This window comes from Grus americana, chromosome 2 (genome assembly GCF_028858705.1).
Source record: "Grus americana isolate bGruAme1 chromosome 2, bGruAme1.mat, whole genome shotgun sequence".
Classification (NCBI taxonomy): domain Eukaryota; kingdom Metazoa; phylum Chordata; class Aves; order Gruiformes; family Gruidae; genus Grus; species Grus americana.
In genome coordinates this window covers 151,994,268-152,013,218 of record NC_072853.1, presented here as the reverse complement: position 1 = coordinate 152,013,218, position 18,951 = coordinate 151,994,268, and the positions used below count along the sequence as shown (strand labels likewise).

The 18,951-nt window shown below is 45.4% G+C and overlaps 1 long non-coding RNA gene across 2 annotated transcripts in view; it reads left to right on the top strand.

Annotated features, from left to right (window-relative positions):
* The first annotated feature begins 662 nt into the window (after positions 1-662).
* Positions 663-18,951, top strand: part of LOC129202850 (uncharacterized) — a 33,763-nt gene continuing 15,474 nt past the window's right edge. For both annotated transcript variants that reach the window (XR_008575849.1, XR_008575848.1), the window contains exons 1-2: positions 663-776; positions 1,669-1,748. This is a non-coding gene — a long non-coding RNA (uncharacterized LOC129202850). The remainder of the gene's footprint in view (positions 777-1,668; positions 1,749-18,951) is intronic.

Here is an 18,951-nt window from a genome sequence, read left to right as displayed (position 1 = left end):
ACCAGGTTGGCTGTGAGAAGCCTATCTAGTTTCACGTGATAATGAGGTGTTTTCACAATCAGCTGGGAATGATTCATGGACCTAAGGTGAGATTAAGTGAATGACTGCAATGAGCTGAGATGATTTAGCTTTTTTATTTTCCAAGTAGAGATTCTTCTGGGGACCATTTATGTACTATCACCACTAGTACTGTGCTGCCCAGTTAGACCATGCTGGAAGCCACTGGAGTGTGTGAAAACTCTGGGTATCTGGAGAATTTAAAAGTAAAAATATCCTGAAGTATCTATGGATTTTAGGGTAACACAGCAAGTGGCTAGGGATTTTGTGGATTGCGTTTATGGATGTGCTCAAAATCTCCTAGTTCTGGTGGCCTTACCTTTTTTCATCTTGGGCCTAGGCAACAGTGAAATCCTGAGGCAGAGGATGATGGACTTGCTTGCTGCCAGTTAAGATATTAATTTTCTGTAATTTGTTTTGACTTGGCTCTATCTGTATATCTATTTCAAAGTTTATTGCAGAGGACATCATTATCTTAAATAAGCAGACGGAGGAAGGGGAGTTGCCATGGTGATGTGCTAAGCAAGTAGTGTTTGATCTAATCAGTTTTTATTTTGAGCATTTCTAGGTCTGTAATTTAATAATAAAATAGTGAGTTGGACTGTGGATCCTATTGAGTAGACAGTGTTACTGCCACAGAGGGAAACCAACCCCGACCTTGGAGAAAGCAGGAACTTAAACCCACTTCAGAGAGCACCTTGCTCCTTCCAGAACTGCAAGTAAGTCAACTGTGATTCTTCTTCCCTTACCTGCAATGTTTTTACTGGCAGATGTCATTGTGTTTTATAAAGGTGGTCACTCAGAGGCAGTGATACGGAGACAGAGAGAGGCAAACTACTCATAAATCACTCATCGTGCTTCCTTGTGCAACACCCTGCACTACATTGCACTGGAGACCGAGAGGTCTTCTCCTGTGCTTTGGGAGAAGTCATCACCTGAGTGCTGAGCTGAGTCAGAGCCATGATTATGAGGTTACAGCAGAACAAGGCAAGGGAGCCGTGCATGAAATTCTTTCCTCAAAGCAGTATCAGCTCGTCCGGGGCAGTAGAAGAGAAGGGGAAGGGCTGTTGCAGATACGAGGAAAGAGATACAAGTTGAAATATAGTAGGTTTTATATGACATAAGAAAGAGTACAGAAACCATCAGGAAGCATCCCTAAATTGTGGGAAGATGAACCCTTACTTTCCAGGCCAAGGACTAAATGTAACACCTTTGATCAAGGGTCTCAAAGTGTGGGGATGGAGCAGCACTGTGGGTGTCAGGCAAGGTGCCTTCTTCATCCGTTGTGCCTCCCGAGTTGTTCTGCCAAGCGGAGAAGGGCCAGATCGGTTCACTGGGGTGGGGATTTTGTGCATACAGAAATCTTTCTCTGCCTCTACCAAGTAAAGAGAAGCTGGGACACTGAAAACCCCCCAACATTTCTTTAGCCTACCTAGGATGAATGTCAGAAGTTTTGAACAAGGCAGGTTGATGGGCTGGGCTGACCAAGGGCTGAGGGGGGGTGAGGAGGGGTGGTCTGCGTCTCCTCTGCAGACTCTCATTAAGGTGGGTCCAACCGCACTGTAACACTGCGTCCAAAGTCTTGAGATGAGAATACTTATTCCTCTGCAGATGTGTCGGTGAAAACTGACTGAGCTGGCCAGCGAGTGTGCCAGAGAGCTGCACTGGATTCCGCTTACTAGTGTGATGAGGTACAAGTTTCCATTTTCTCCGTGCGATGCCTGTAAACCCATGGCCTTGCTAAAGAAGTAAAATAATAAAATAAATAAAACAAGGCCTCATCTTGTGTCCATGTAATATTACTTCAACAGTCAGTTTTCAACCACAGTCAACAAAGTACCTTATGTTTATCAAGGCACATTTTCCATTATATATACAGACTTTTTTTTTTAAATATGAAAGGTCATTTTGAGAGCCCACAATACCACCCTGTTACGCAGGCCCAACAGAATTTCTGGAAATGTTTAATTTGTGTACTGTGTTGAAAGCTCTCTCAAACAAAGTGTGCATAATTTAATCTATTTATAGAACCCCTTGCTTCTCCTAAATATACTCTCATTATTTCTCTCAGTTAAGAAAGCCTTACTTTCTTTTATCATCAGTTTTTAGTATTTTATCATGAGCATTAAGGGATAGTCAAACTTGTTCAAACCAAAGAAGAATGCCTGAGATTTTCTGTCTTCTCTCTTTAATTTCATTTTTTTGTGTTAGTCTGAAAAGGCTTTCTTGAGGACTTGGAAAAATACAAGGTTTGGGGAAAAAAAAAAAAGGAAAAGACTAGACATGCTAAACTAAAAGACTCTTTTTATGTACATTACTTTCAGTCTGCTCTGGTAGACTGCAAAGAGTGCGGTCCAACAACTCCTTCAGCAATACCTGAGCAGCCTCCTGAGGAGGTAGACTCGCTTAAGCATATCTGAGGGCAGATTTGGGCCCCGCGGTTTGTTCTCAGCTACGGGATCGACTCTGCCGTGGTGAGGTCAGGCCATAAAGAGAGGTAAGGAAAGGTTGCAGAACCGGGCACCCAGCTATGCTGGGCGTACTTCAAGAATTTAATTTGGCCATGGAAATATTCCCAGCACAGCAGTATTCCCCCTCATTAAAGGAGGGGATATCGCCGCAGCCCATAACCTCTGTAGGGGAGGAATTAACTTTCAAACTGAACACTGCATTTGGATAGGAAATGAGCTTAGTGGGGTCTGCGTGCTAAGGAACGCGTGTGCTTTGATACAAATACTCTTTCAAGTTTCAACCTATGCATAGAGTAACAATGGTCAAACACAGACTAGGAATTAATTACTGTGAAGTGGTTTCCAGTTAAAAAATATTCTTTATCATTCCTTCTCTGGATGCTTTCAATTGTCATATAATTGTGTGGAGTACTAAAATAATTAGTCAAATGAACCGTGGAGGTTATTTTTGCAGATGAAGAGTTTGAGAGAGGACCTTTCTAGCTACTTTGCATTGTTTGTGAGCAGCTTCATCCATGCAAAGTCACATTTTGACCTGCAGCCGTGCTGCTCTGAAAGAACCTCCCAGTGTGGGCAATCGTAAGCACAGCTGCAGCAAAGCTTCTAAGGTCTTGCTGTGCAGGACTGCAGGACTTGGGGAGCCTGGGGGGGTCTTACATCCAGAAGTCAAGAAAGGCTTTATTTTGTTCCAACTTGCCTTTTGTTTTCTTTTTCTTGCTTTGGTTCCTGGTATGAAAAATAAAATAAAAACTTAAGATTTGATTATACCTTCAGGTTGGTTTTAATCTGAATAGAAGTATAAATAAAAAGTTGAAGTTTAAATTTTAATCTCTTTCTTGATCACTCATTATTGCATGGTAATTTTGCAGAATATACTCTAATGCCCTAATGTTGTCAAACAAACATGCTTCTCCTGAATAATTTATTTGAAAAAACTGAAGTAACATTTTCTGATATTTTCTCTGTAATATTGGACCTCTGTGGTGAAGGGATAAATTAGAGTCCTGAAAATATTCTTTCAGCACTCACATAACTTACTGGAACTGCAAATACAATTTCTGCCAGTTAATACAGCTGAAGCATAACATTTTTATGACATTCCCAGTCGTTTAATATGTTTTCTTTCGAACTGAAATGTGGCTCATCTGCTAAATGAACCAAGGCTTAGCTTAATCTTTTCTGGAGTGTTTCTAAGTCCAGATTGCTCTTCTTTTCTTGGGACATTTCATGAGCCTTAAGAGGTTCCAAATTCTCATCAGATCTTTCATAGAAAAATGTGTCCAACTTTGATTTTACATATATATAAAACATGATTATTTTCAGTTTCTGACTGAAGCATGTCCAATTACACACTTGGTTTGATCAGATGAAAGTTTACTTTTTTGCTGAAGAATGTAGTCTGGATATACGTGTAAGACAGAGTGTATGTCACCCTGTTTTTCTCAGCTTTTTTCTCTTGGTTTTTCATCATTGCTAGAGAGGATTCAGGAAAAAGAGAAAAGACGTTTGATGTTTCAAGGTAATGTTTTTAATCAAGCATTATGCATGCTCAGTTTGTTTATAAATATCATATTTGTTCCATTTTCTGTTGGGTTATTCCAAGCATGCCAACAACTTAAAGAATCATTGATTTTAAAAATAAATAGTTAAGCCTTTCCTTTCACTCCTCCAATATTACAGTCCAAGAGCATCTTGACTTACAAGAATGTAGTGAATGCCCATTATGGAAAATTATTGTGTTCTGCAATAAGTTACAATGAAACTAGACTTTCCTTCATCTCTATTCTGATATCATCCTGAAGGACAGTTGCTGAAGTGGCAACTTTGTCTCTTGTGCTTTCTGCTTTAGTGTAATTTTGACCTCTGGCTCTCCAGAAGGGAGTCAAGAATTTTGCAGCATTTTGAACTCTGTAGTAGTTTAAACAATCTTCCTCTTTCAGAGATGAAATCTGGGCAAGCATCCCATAAGGTAGTGTCATCAAGTAGTAAAATAGTTGACTTTTTTTTGAACATGAGTGTAGAATGGCTTGTTCTACTAAAATTCTGCACTGGGGCTTCAGTGATACTGTGCATTTCTTATCATACTTTATTGTCCTTATCCTGCATTTCAGTCATACAGAAAAAAAAGAAAATGCAGCATACCTCTGAGGGCAATGTCTTTAGCTTTACCTCACAGTTTTACTGGTGCTTCTTCTGCTTCTTCTGGTTAACAAAGAGGTTCCATTTTTACATTGCTGTTTCAAAAACTCTTGTGTGAGAGTCTCCTGTTTTTTCTCCACCATCAAGATCCAGTTGCCTAAACGTGCTTCAGAGGAAATTTAATTTCAGAAAGGGACCCAAACCAGTCATATAGCCCAGGTGACTAGTCCCAGAAATGAATTAAGTATGGGGAAGATTTTGTAAGGTGTGGACAGCAAATTTGAGGAGCAGGTTAGGGAGGGATGATCATGGGTCTTTACTGGCTTGTGTGAGGTGTCAAGGTGTGGGGAGAGGACCCGTTCTCAGCTGCTGTGTCCGTGCATGGCTGAGGATGAGGACAGTGCCGCTGAGCTGAGCTTGGTCACTCTGCAGAGCAAGTCCAGGCACTGATCGGCCAGTTACCTAAAGTGCTGTACACAGGCCCTGTTTCTCCATCCCCACCCTGCTACTTATTCTTAGAAGCTGTTTATAAAAAGTTGATTTACTTTATCTGTAATGGTCAGGTCAGTAAATAGGACAGAATTACAATCAGATTCCACTCTTGGTGATAAAAGCAACAGAAACAATTCTCCAATTCCTGTTTGGTTCCTGTTTAATCCTATTTAATTTCTTCTAGTTGCCGCAGGACCGGGGAGGAGTATCTTCCATCCCCTACCTAGTGTTGCTCCAAAGTCATGCCAGAGATGCTGGAAGGTGACCCGGGTGTCTGGATCAGTCTGATGTGCTTCCCCAGGGAAGTGCAACAATTAACAGCTATGGTCACTGCAGGGGTTGCAGATGTGTGAGAATCCCTGTCCTCATGCCATCCTTGCAGAAACTGGCCATCCAAGCCAAGATGCTTAGGGAAAGAGCATGTGAGTAATGGCTTTAGTTGCACCGATGCCCCAGGCTGTAGGGAGCACTGAAGAGCAGAGCCTTCAAACACATGCAGGAAGCATCTCCATTACAGTGGTTGTGCAGAGCATATCGTATTGCCAGAAAGTGAATGCCCTATTTCTTTCTTCAAAACCACTTTCACAAATTAATTTCTTACAGTTAAAAAGTGATCATTCCTCACTTCACTGAACAGCTACTGCATTTTCACACTTTGACTGGTTCGCAAAGACCAACTGGGTGAGGACATTGCAGACACAAGTTTGTCTACATGAAGATTTATTTGTGCTCCTGTCCCCATGAATCATGCTTGCTCCGGGGGTAAAGCTGTAGGTGAGAAGGGATGTTAAACTACCATGATTTTCCATGCCTTCATATAAAAGAAAACATCTCTTCTATCCCTTTATTTATTTTTTGTCCCATTCAGCGGCAATGTGGAAGTGTTGCTAGAACAATAGTCAGTCTAATCCAGACAGTCATTCCATTGAAAATCACCAGCGTGCAGATTTTACAGTTCAGGTATTATTATTTTTGCTCTGTTTCTTCACTTTTCAGGCTTAAAATTGGCCAACACAAGCTTTCAGAAAATGAATAAAAAAATCAAATGGCTCAGGACTGGGACATGGTTTGCCAAGTATCAGCCTGGGGAGGTGTTCTGTAACTCTGCGGTAAACCCCGACGTGTATAATCACAAAGGAAAAGCTGACAGACCTTTAGCAGTAGCTTTGCAGCAATAAAGTATTATTATTAACAGATTCTTTCATCCAGGGATCTCAAAGTACTTCAGGAATATTCCTTCACAGGGAAATGCACAGGGGTAAGGCATATGGTTTAATCTTCTTTATGCCATGCTGTACCAACAGCCAGGCCTGGGCACCCTCTTCTGAGCATGTGCTGTGTGAGGGACTTGGACTTCAGGGCATTGCCATGGCAGAAGGGTTGGGAAGGCATGATCCAGCGTGAGCATAAAGGACCAGATGAGACATGTATGTGACAGCAAGTTTCTCTGGAGAAGCAGCTCACTGGTGAATTTCTCACAGACCCTGACAATGTTCTAAGCAACATCAGGGACTCAAAGCATTCAAGAGTATTTTTCCCCTCTTTCCACAACATGCTCTCTGCATTCTTATCTCTCCTCTGGGGACAGGCTACAAGGGTGCTCTGTGACTTGTGAGGGACACCATTTGCTATGGACGCATTCAGCACCATGAACCTGTGGCTGGCAGAGCCTCTCATCCGCTGCCTCCCTCTCTACAGAGACCCAGCTAGAGGACCTGGCAACAGCAGGCATTTGAAGGAAGTCAGCTAATTGTCGCATGCAAAATGCTAGGCCATGAAGCTTTGTTTTCCTCTTCTTGGCTGAGACTTAAAAAAATGCAATGTTTTTACTTACTGACTTAATCCCTGGCCAGCCTCCAGGGAACTTGGGCTGCAAAGTCACAGGGGCTGCCTGTGCTCAGGCTGTTTGCATGAGTTTAAGGGACTGGGCTCTCGGAGCGAGACCTGGGCTAGTGCAGGTTGCACTCAAGTGGCACGAGCCTTTCTCCCATGCATCCTGTCCTTCCCTTCGCTGCTGCACAAATGCACCTCTCGTGCCTGTGTGTGCTGCTCAAGCAGCAGCCAGCAGCCAGCCCGGGATGGCCTCAGGCAATGTTTCCCTTCCTTCTCCTTGCTTACCCCTTCATTCAACAGGTGTATTTATTAGATGACATACCCGCTATGCAGCGTTTCACCATTTAGTCTAGGAAAGGTTTTATTAATTTCTGACTCCCTTCTGCTTGCTCAGCAACCGTTTGTTTAACATGGACTTGAAAAGCTGCACCTGCAGCTTACTGGAGAATGAACTTAGTCTTTTAAAGGACCCATTTGTAAAATACGGTACATCTGCTAATGAATTTAAGGATATTTTCATGGCACTAAAATAAGCTTTGCAGTGAAGATGCAAGACTGATGGATCACCAGGAGAAAAGGCTCAGCAGGGGGTACAGCTACCTTGGCACAGAGCTCCCGGCCGTGGTGCATGTCTCGATGCATCCCCTGGCCGAGGCAGGGATGGCTGTGCATGTGCTGTTAAAGCTTTCATTCGCATGTCTTAGCTCCCTGAACTCCTCTGTTGTGCCAAAATTGTCACCCTGTGATGTGAACGCACCTTAACCGAGCCCAGCGCTGGCTGGCTCCCATGGGCTATTTGCCAAGGTGGCTGCCAGCCACTAGACACGTCGCACGTGCCTTGGTGAGCTGGTCACAGCCACACCGTGCAATCCTGGCAGGAGAGGCACGCGGTCTGCTGGAGGACTACAAAATGACGAAGGCTGTCTTAATCTAAGAAAATAAAACTGACGGCAGGATCAGGAATTTGTATCCCACTCCTGAGAACGCCACTCTCTCCATAAGGCATGGATGAGCTAAGAGATCAGGTCATTCCCAGAGCATCAGCTCAACTCTGTGAAAGCATTCAAATGTGGGTTTGGACCAGATTTAGCACAAACTGAACATCTGTCTGAACAGCGAAGTTCACCAGCCCCGAAGTCTCTGTGTTCTCCTCCCCCTCCGCACAAATCAGTCTTATGGTGGGGAAAATATATGAGCAAATAATTCATTTTGGAGTCTGTGGGTGGCCCCCGAGGTGGAGTGCTGAGTTTTACATACGCACACCCCCACACAAACTCTGTCTTTGCTTCAAATCAGCATCAGTGAGCCTATACACACCTCTCCTGAGACCTTTGTAGAAGACCTTTATCCTTCTACCAATGGGGAAGCCAAACCCCCAGGGTCAAAGACAAGTTGAAAGCTAAGATCCGAATGATTTGGCAGAAATCGGAGCTATTGCAAGATTTTCCAAGATGAGCCCACTGGGGGACTGGAGAGCTCGTGATGGTTTAATGGCTAAACAAAGAGAATGGGGCTTAATCTAGACCATGTGCTGAGAGGAGCTGCTGAGCATGGAGGTAGAGTATGGCAAACCCACCCTGACGACAGCGATTGCCCCCTCCACATCTGGATCGCTTGGAAATGGCATCTGTCTTCCTCTGTTCCTTGTTCTTAAAATACTGAAGCACTGAACCAAGCTTCCTTTTTGTGGTTGTATCCTCCTACACGTGGTAGGTTTTGTACCCCGGGGGTCCCCAAGGCTGTGCTTGGAGACCTCTCTGGTGCTGTGGTGTTTGGGGAGCAGGATGGGGGAAGGCAAACCCTGCACTGCCTTGGGCCAGGCCAGACATGCAGGCTCCTCCAGCTCTTGTAGAGGATGCTCAGGAAAAGCGTCTTGAGGCATTGCTGAAATTAGTCCTGCAAGACAGGGCTGCAAGCAGGGCTTTGGACCTTGCAGCTGCAGTAGAAAGAGCCTCTGTCGTGGGCTTGTTGAAGGCACACAGTAGTACCGTGGCTCTGGAGATGAAGAGACAAATGTCTGGCTCCTAACTGCAAAGGCTGTCAGACCCCAGGAAGCAGAAAAGAGGAGGAAGAAAGGAAAAAGCAGTGTCAGGTAGAAAAGTAGGAACAGACCAGTAGAAGAGGACTTCCTAGGGACGTGTGACCTGGGGTCCTGCTCCTCCCTGCTTGTGTCACTACAGATCCCCACTCTCCCCATCCTCACTGCCGCTCTGCCCAGCTGCAGAAGTGGAAAGAAACCATTGCGTGGCTTTGACCCAGAAAAACCTTTTAACTATCTGAGATGGGACAAGACTCTTCTGCTTTCTCAACATAAACACTGTGAATTATATCTATGATGCCTGGTCTGAGCGAGCTGCTTGCTCAGTCTTGCTGGGATTCAAAGTCCTCTTCTGAACCAGAGCAGGTGCAAGATGTTAGAGAGAAAACAGACCCCAGCAAGGGCCCAAGCCCAGCCCAGAGGGATTGTCTGCAGGGAAAAACACAGCCTTAGATAACCACAATTCCTTTGTTCACACTGCTAAGAAACAAGACATTTATTCACTTAAGGTAGTCTGCTCAGACCTGGCTGGCCAGCACTAACCTCAGTACTGCTGAGGCATGGATTTGCATGGAGGATACTGCGGAAGCTGGAAGATCTTACAACTCATAAACCATCTTCAGCATCCTCCTTAGGACATGACATTTACTTTTAGATAACAACACACTCTGGTTTGGTTTAGGTTTTGCAAGCCTCTGTAATGAGAAGCAGATGCATCTCACTGGCCTCAGGGTGCCAACGGCTGGTTAAGGGGACTGAGGCAGTCCCGTCAGCCCCGTTCACCATCAGTACGTGAGACAGACACTTGCAAACACAACCCCTTCCAACAGAGGTGTCTAAACGAGGTGCGTGGATGAACCCTGGAGCAATCTATTAATCTTCTCTATCACAGGAGCTGTGGCAGCTACATCTCTGACTCTGCAGGGCTGAGTGGGATGATGCCCCAGCCTGCTTGCATGGCACAGCCTGATCCCTCTCCATCCACAAACACGTGCTGCAGCTGGACCAGGGTCACTGCTGAGAGATGGCACCAGCCATGCTGCACAGCCATGCATGGAAAATGCTGAAACCCCACCCCAGGGGCCAGGATGAACCCTGCAGTGGGGAGGAACAAGGTGTTACATGCCCTGCAGCGCAGTCATGGGGCCAGAGCATCATGGAGGGTGGTGGGGACAAAACCATGAAGGATAAGATTTATAAGAATCCCAGTTAGGAGAGTCAGTACCAGAAGGTGCCCAAAAAGCCTGTCACCGCAGACCCAGTCTCACTGCCGTGCAGGGTGCCTGGGGCTGCCGTGTCAGGGTGACTCTTGGGGACGGAGACCATGAGAATGGTGTCTTTTCCTGCCTGGACACATTTAACTTCTGACCTGTATCAGCTGTCAGATTAGAAGGGGTTTAGTCACATCAGTCTGAGCAGGAATTAAAGCCAAGCTCCAGGGGTGAAAGGGCAGAGCCTTAAAGGGATCACCTTAATTGACAGGGCCTCTTAATCCCCCTGTTCTTGTACATTAATCCAAATATCTCCAGTTCTTCTTCTTAACCTGTTTTCATAAAGTAAAGAGAATTATACTTAATACAACAAAGCTGAGTGTAGGAGGAAAGCGTGACCTTAGCCCTCCTGAAGAAGGGGTTTGAGGCGGCTGTGAATGCTGCTCTTTATCCCGGTCACTCCCCAGCCCTTCCCCAGCGGTCTGAGAGCTGGAAATGATCAGGCAGCTCCTCCTTGGCTGAGCCATGGCAGTGATACTGTGCAGGACGGGGCTGTTGTTTGATGTTCCATTTGCAGTTTACATTCATAATGGCAGCGCTCTGATAACCTGGGTACTTGAAACAGGCCCAAGCAGAGAGGAGCTTGGAGCACACCACATCCATCACCTGATGAGCATGGTCAGTGGGGCTCCGCTGCTTGGAGCATCCCTCTCTATGGTAGCAGCCAGCGTGCACGACCTGAAGGCTCTGCTGCCCACCTCTGGGGGTGTGGAGGGCTGATCAGAGCTAGAGGTGCCCTTTGAATTGGGGAAGTGCTGGGATTGCTTTCTTAATGCCTAATGCACTCTTTGACTATCAGCCCAGCAACTTTCCAAGCTACCAGCTAAAACGCAGTTGGATTTCCAAAGTTTTCATACACACAAGGAATTATGGGCAGCAGCCATTTACATCAAATCACTTTTTGGAAGCAAAGTGTTGGTGTGCAAAATCAGTCCTTTCTGAAATGCCTTTTTACAGTAAACTCCTTCGAAGGCTGATCTCTAGCACAGGAGGTGTAACTGAGATCCCAAACACTAAATACACTCTGTGGGCAGTGGGAAACCTAACTGGTAACCTGGCAAAGCTAACTGCAAGCTGTTAAACTAAGCTGTTAACAGCTAAGCTAAGTTGTTAAACTCTCAAGGGCATGGAATGTGCCTTCCAGTGCTTTGGTAGTGCAGCTACGCGCTGCGACCAGGGGCGCTCAGCTCTACCGAGAGATAAACATAGGGGGATAAAGAAGACGTTCAGCTCTTGACACAGGGAGGAGGGAGAAATCCCACGCTTGGTTATGTGATTGTCACATCTCTGACGTTAACAGAGGTTCAGGTGTTGGGGACAGTGCCCACTCTGCCAAGCTTGGGGTCCATGCTGGCCCTGGGATGGTTTCAGTGGTCACTGCTTCTCACTGCCATGCACAGCCAGCCTAATGGGAAAAAACCAGCCCTAACACTGCCCTCCTGCCATCCATGTACACTGTGTTTTGTAGCTGCGCTGGCTTGTTCTGGTGGTGAGAAACTTACCCTGCAAACTAAGTTCCTTTCAAAATACATGTAAGGCATCTATTTTTCTGCTGGCATGGTGGTGAAAGCCACAGAAAATTGTGGAAAGAATGAAGTTTCCAGGGGCAAATTTATTTTGTCTCATTCTCAGCCGGCTTAAAGTTCAACTCGGATGTTTCAGGAGCCAGATTTGTACTGAAGGGAAGCAGTCTAAGAAAGAGTTGTGGATAAAAGAAATCTGAAGGCTATTCAAAAATAAGGAGAAAAAAGCTTTTGAGTGGGCTGAAGGAAAACAAACCCAGATCCCATGAGGAGGAGGAGAGAAGAAAAACTCCAATGAAAAAAAAAAAGAAATGGCTGGTGAAAACCTGGTCTCATGGAGGTCAATAATATTTTGCTGCTAGTTTCTCTGGGCCAGGATTTTATCCACAGTTTCTAAGCACAGTGATGGGCTCTTCCTTCCAAAGTTGTTCTTCCATCTCGTGATTCATCACATCTCCTGCCTGGACATGCAGTAGCGCAGAACTCCCATTTAGCTAGGAAAATACTCTTTTAATGGAAAGAATCACTCTTGGAAAAAAACCTAGTTTCAAATGACAGGAGGAGGACGGTAAAGGTTCATGACCTTGAACCAATTTTTGGACCCCATGAGCACACAAAAACCATTTGAAAGGTTCATAAAACCTCAATTTCCAGCATATTTGCCCATCCCAAAGTTTGGGCTTGTCAGGCCAGAAACCCAGATTCCTCCTTGGATCCAGCCCTGTGCAGACAGTGACACCGAAGCACTTTGTAAAAAGCCTAGCCAAAAACAGAGCCCTGGAAAAGGAGCTATTTGGGCAGCAGAAGCAAGAAAGGGAGAGCCAGTCCCTTTGAAGTAATCAGCTAGGGAGGCGTTGGATAAGCCAAGGCCGTTTGTAATCAGATGTCTGAGAGGACTGTCAAAGAAATCTCCTGACACTTGCCTTGTCGCTGATGGTATCTCAGTGCAGATAAAATAAAAGCAGCAGTAAAAGGGAAGTCCGAGCCATTATCTGCTCGTACCTGGGCTGTGAAGGGCGCCAAGTGGAGACAGCAACCAGCCGTGTCCGAGGCTGCGAGGAGATTTTGGGGCAAGGAGGCTACCTCCCGTGAGGTACAGGAGACCATCGTCCTACAGCCCTGGGGAGCATAGCCTGCAGCATCAACTCCTGACCAGGCACTGGAGTTTTGTATTTATGGTAAAGAATTTGTATTCATAGATTTAACTATCAACTCCCTATGAATGCTGGGCTGAAAAGTTGTTTTCTTCCCAGGATAACGGGGAAATGCCATTGCGGCTTTTTGAGAAGGATTTGCAGGCTTTCACAAAGCTGCTCACTAAGTCTCTCCCTAGCCTCCAGTGTTCATGGGAAGTAGCTTCGCAAGCCACAGAACCAAACAAAGTCTCAGCTTTGGTGTTTCCTTTCCTTGTGCATTTCCTGGAGTCAAATAGGGTTGAGGTTATGTAGCAGATTTTACTTCGAGGAGGTATTTCTGGGCTCTCTGTACTCCATGCACTTTAAATCAGCTTGCAAGAATGTGATCCCTTGAAACTTCTTCTACTGCCAAAACTTAATTGGAATCGGCCAGTGGGCTTGACAGGACAGATGGATAGACAAACATGTAAACAAACACCGCTATCATATTTATTTTTCTTGGAAAGCTGAGCTAGAAACTCCACTAACCTAATGGGAGATCTGGGGTAATACCACATAACATCAGCAACCCATCTTAGACCCTATTCTGCGAGGCATGAATTGTTCATGGGCGCTGTACAAGCACTGAGAACCCGTCCGCACATGCAGAAACATCAGCTCTGCCCCGAGTCACCACAACAGATGCACGTTTTGAAATGACCTTTGGAAATTTTGATTGTATCTCCATGGCTGCTGTGACAGAATAGCACAAAATGCCCAGTGGCTCTCAAAACAAGGAGCCTCTGTATTACAACCTGGTAAATTCTAGTCCTTGAATGTTTTGGTGTGTTTGTTGTTGTTTTTCTTCTCTCGGTAGTGGAGAGGCCCTAATTCTGCTGTGTGCAGACAGGGGAAGGTCTACTTGATGCTGGGATTTAGGTTTGAGCCAGTGCTGTCAAGTACACCTCTTAGGGATTTTTCTGTTCGGTCTCTGGGCTTAGTGATGCTTTGTGCCGATGTCCTACTAGCACAGACACTCTGTGAGCAGATCCCTCTATGGGAACTTTGCTGAGATTTTATTACATCCTAACCTTATTTACTCCAAGAAATCAACCATCATCCAAATTCTAGTCACCATGCAGAGACTCAAGGGGGTCTGTAGGATTACAGTGGTGTGAAAAGAGACCTTGACCCCTTCACTATATTTAACATAAATCAAATGGCACAGTGGGGTTGAAACCCCATGTATATTAACAATCTTCCCATACTTATTAAACTACAGTAACTACCTCCCTGCCCTTCCCCTTCCCCCCCCCCCCTTCTAATAGCGGTATAAATAGTCCAAAGGTCTCTTGTCAACACAGCTCCCAGACTTCTACCTCTTTGAGGGGCAAACGTACTTTGTTTTATTACTTGTATGGCATTCCTCAAAGAAGGGGACTTTGACCTTCTTAAATTCCTCCTGGAGATTAAATACCAAAACCAGCAGTCCACAAGGGAATTAATAGACAGCTTCAATACACACAGCAGGACCTTTGGAGGGGGTCAAGTTATTAACACACTGGGAAATGTAGATTGTATCTTCCAATGCAGGATATATCTTGCATTCTAGATCAGATAATGACAATGAGGCCTAGAGAGCTGCATTTCTGAAATGAGTTCTGCAGTTCTCAGCAGACCTTCCCATTCTGCATGTTTTACTGAGAACACAAACTGTGCTGACTTTAGAAGTCTTCACATAGAAAGGAATGTATAGCAAACTTCTTTTTAGGGAGAAATTGTGCCTTCTGTATTAACAGTGGGCCCATGTGGCTTTATTTTTCATTAGACAAGGAATCTTACCTGGGGGCTTAATACTTATTCAACTTCCTACCACCTCAAACCAGACAACCCTACAAAAAATATTTGGTTAATATTTACATATTTAAGGAAATTAATGTCAGGCATTGAAAGCCCTTTAAAGTTACTTTTCGTGCACTTTTGGATATACTCAAGGTTCGCAGAAACTATTTAAGCCTGATGATACCTAAACAGCCATGGAAAACTCATTTCAACTTTCTTGCAGTGCATATTAGCACTGGAAGCGTCATTAAAAATGTTCACTTAAGGTAGTTGGGCCAAGGGACAAAGACATGTGATAAAATCAACCAAAGCTTTTAGATTGATTCAGCATTTCTGTAAAACTTTGATACTTGAAAAAAGTAAGGAAATAGGACAATTTAACAGTCCTTCCTTTTTCTTGAAATGCTGTGCATCGGTTTGAGATTTTACCTTTGAAATTCTCAAGAAGGGGATAACATCTTACAAAATGTCTTCTTTTTTTCTCCTCTCCACTTGCTTTATGTGGTTGGCCACTGCTAAACAACAAAAGTTGTTGAGATGAAAGCCCTACAATAAATGAAAATTGTGAAAATAATGAGTAAGTTGGAATATATTACTTGTAATGAAATATTCCTTTGGCATGAATTGCAATAAACAAACCAGCATCCATTCCAAAACAGCTGTAAACAAATCTTTACTACTCCCTGATTGCCAAATATCGCACACCACTCAAATTGACATGGAAAAAAGCATTAATGTTAGTGAGAGATGAATTTCAGGAAGGCTGGGTTTGGTCTGGATAAGCATATCTGACATATGCAAGCCTTCTGGGAGCCTATAAAAACAAACTTTCTTGGGAGATTTCCTGCAGTTCTGGTTGGGCTGGAAATGTCATGACAGCTGGCTTTGCCACAGCACTTGGGCAGTCCAGGTTGTGTTCCTGGCCAGAAATCAGGGAAACAAAGATGCCTGGAAAGGGAAGAAACCACATAAGAATACTTAGAGCTTCTAGAGCAATTCCCAGCCAATGTGCTCAGTGTGCTCTTACATGCACTCAGAGCTGCATGATGGCTGTGTGGAAGATCTACTCCGTACAGAAACAGAGGAATGAATGTTTGAAAAATGCTTTCCATCTCTTTTCTAGCTGCATGCAGGATGTACAAATATGCAGGCCAGTCTTTACTGTTCTACCCTTGGGGCACAGAAAAAGTGCAGAGGTAAAATCTGTCACAAATCCATTGTCCATGCCCACACTGCTGCATAATTAAACATCTCTTTCACCTTCTGTCCTCTCCCCATGAATTAATTTGATTTATAAAATCCCAATAACAACTTAAAAAACTGCAATCCTGCCATATAGAAGCTGAGTTTGAAATGCAGAAGACCTGTTAGAGGTCTGAATCCTAACCTTAGTGGAGCTTCTAGCAAAGGCAAAATTGACTTTGGCTTTGTCCTAGTGATAACATTTGGACATGTTATCATTTGTGCACCAGTCTCATCTCATAAAAACAAAGAAGCATAGTGAAACTGCAGAACCCCTCGCCAAAAGAAATTCTGGGTGCTAAAAGATTCCATGGGTTCAAAAAGGCAGTTTAAGAGATGAAAAATCTAGCAAGGGCTACTAAAAAACCGTATCATGCTCAGAAGTGCCTACGCTATGAATTGCTGGATGTCGGGGAAGCATTGAGAAGCTGTGTCAGTGCTTGCTGGTCCTGTGCTTCCCCTTTTCTCTGGGCATCCGCATCGGCACTGTGGGAGCACCGAGTACCACGGGAGCACAGGGAGGACATCTCACTGCAGGAGATGGGCTGCTGCCTGAACCTGTGCAGAAGACATGCCTCTTTGCTGCCCATCCTGGATGAGGATGCCCCTATCTTTGTGGTGTTTTTTACTGATTTGAACAGAAAAAGTAATGCTGTTGGACAAAAATCTTCCTCTAATAAGACTTATAGGTATGCTCCAGATAGCTTATTGTTCCTTACCGAGCATCTCCAGATGGAGAACATGCTCTTTCCAAAAGACACCCCAAGTGAGGCCCTGAGCTGATGCCTCCCTAAGCTGTAAGCCTCACTAGGCAGTGTGCCAGCCATGGACTATCAGCTGGGCTGTCACAAACCTCTCCTGGAAATACCTTCCTCCTTCTTGGTAGTCTTGAAGAACACTCCCCATCCCCTCATGAGACTGGAAATGGAGCCAGATTTGCTGCCTTCTGCTGGTTTCACAGACAATTCAGAGCCAAAGATTATTTTTCCAAGGCAGACATTCATGGAAATACGGCTCCCTTGAATATACAAGGGATGATGAAAGGCAGTGGGAGGGAAGGTCTCCCTGCTCTGGTCTTGCTGGGATACTTTTGTATTTCCTCACAATTCCTCAGACCACCACTTGGGTGCTGCCCTTCTCATTGGCAGTCTTCTCTGTCATATTAACCATTCTTGGATTCATTTGGCCGAAGGACTGAGGAATTAATGCCGTGCCTGTTTTCCAAGGCTATGCTACCTTTGCGCAGGGCTTTTGGAGTCAGGCTTCCTCATGACTTGTGTGTTAGGAGCACCTGGGTGCGCTTGCCTCCTTTCAAGTGCGCTTGCCCCCTTTCAAGTGACAGGAGGGGTTAACCTGCCATCCGTCTCTGTGGGGACAAGGCACAGCTTTTATGCCTCTGTGGCTTGTATCTGTGTCTGTGAAACACAATGAAGTGTAAAATACATGTCTGACTTTTGATCCTTGAGCCAATTGCAACCCTGGGGTAACCCCACTGGCTTTGCTACTGAAAGAGACTTTAATTTCCTCCAGGATGCCATTGCAGGATTTGCACACAGAGTGGGCAGTGCTTTTGGCTTCCAGCCTAATTCCTCATCATTCCCTGCTCCTCCGTACATATCCTGGGAAAGACAGGTGTCACCAACCTGGGAGCACAGGGATAGGAAGGAGGTGGCAAAGCAAGTCTGCACAGGGCTCAAATGATAGATCTGTTGTTTTTCTAATAAAGAACCAGGTTAGGTTTATGAACACAAAGGCCTTTGATGTTGTTACTCAGCAAATGGTGCCTTAAAGATAATAGATGGTGTCATGGGCTGAGCCCTTGGCTGGGGGCTGGCAGCCATGCTCCAGCAGAGACTTCCTTGGCGTGCGTAAGCTCTCTTGAGGGCAGCCATGAGAGCACCTCCAGCTCTTCCAGCCATCTGGAGAGGGGGAGATAGCTGCCTCCCTCATGAGGTCTTGCAGAACTGTGTTGATGTTTGCATGGTTCTTTGAAGATAACTTATTTACCAGCTAACATTTGCTAACTTGTTCCATCCCTTCGGGTCGAGATTTGTGTGGGCAGCGCAGGCAGCTCCAGGCCAATGTTAAATCCGTGCCAGCAGGAACTACCTTCTCCTTGGCCCCTTGGCTCTGCTGCTCAGACGCACACCTCTGACAAGCCGCTTGGCTCGGGGTTTCGGTGGGACGTGGCTATGACTTGGCTCCAGTGTGGAGCTGTGACACTGCTTCTTCCTGGCAGCTAGCGCCAGGCCATGAACACACAGCCGTGTGTGAAACCTGCCCTCTCCCAGGCACTGCCTGGCGTCTCCATGTCCCTCTCCTGCAGCTCATGACCTTCCGGCACGGCTGGTGTCTCTGCCACCCCCTGATCCATCTCCCAGGGCTCTGCTCCCAGAGGGGTTTGTGTCCCCCATGTTCCCTTCCGGCCCCTGGGAGCCGCCCCCAAGGAAGGAGGCGGTCATTTTGAAGGTGCACTTGGCACCGCCAGTAAAGAGGCTGCCGATCCCACGAGGGAGACCAAAGCATTGTAACGAGAAGGCATAAATTCCTGGCAGGAGCTTTAATCCTCTTACTGAGCTGTCAGTTTTGATTTATCATCCAGTTTAATTTTAATGCTGTTGTATCTTCAGTGCTCCTTCCCTGTGCAATGACTGGGTCGTTTCCCTTGGGAGGGAAGGGGGAGTGTGTGTGTGTGTGTGTGTGTGTGTGTGTATGTGCATGTGTGACAGTGTGTGTGTGAGTGTGCGTGCTTCAAACTGTGTAACAGGAGATGAATTCAAAGTGCCTCCTCGGGACATTGTCGCTGCAGACGGGTACTTTGTTCGTCTCTGTGGTGGAGCCATCAGCCCCTCCAAGTCCGCGTCAGCATCCCAACCCGACGCGAGTCCCGTTTCAGCGGCACTCCCCCTCCCCATGCCGGCACATAAT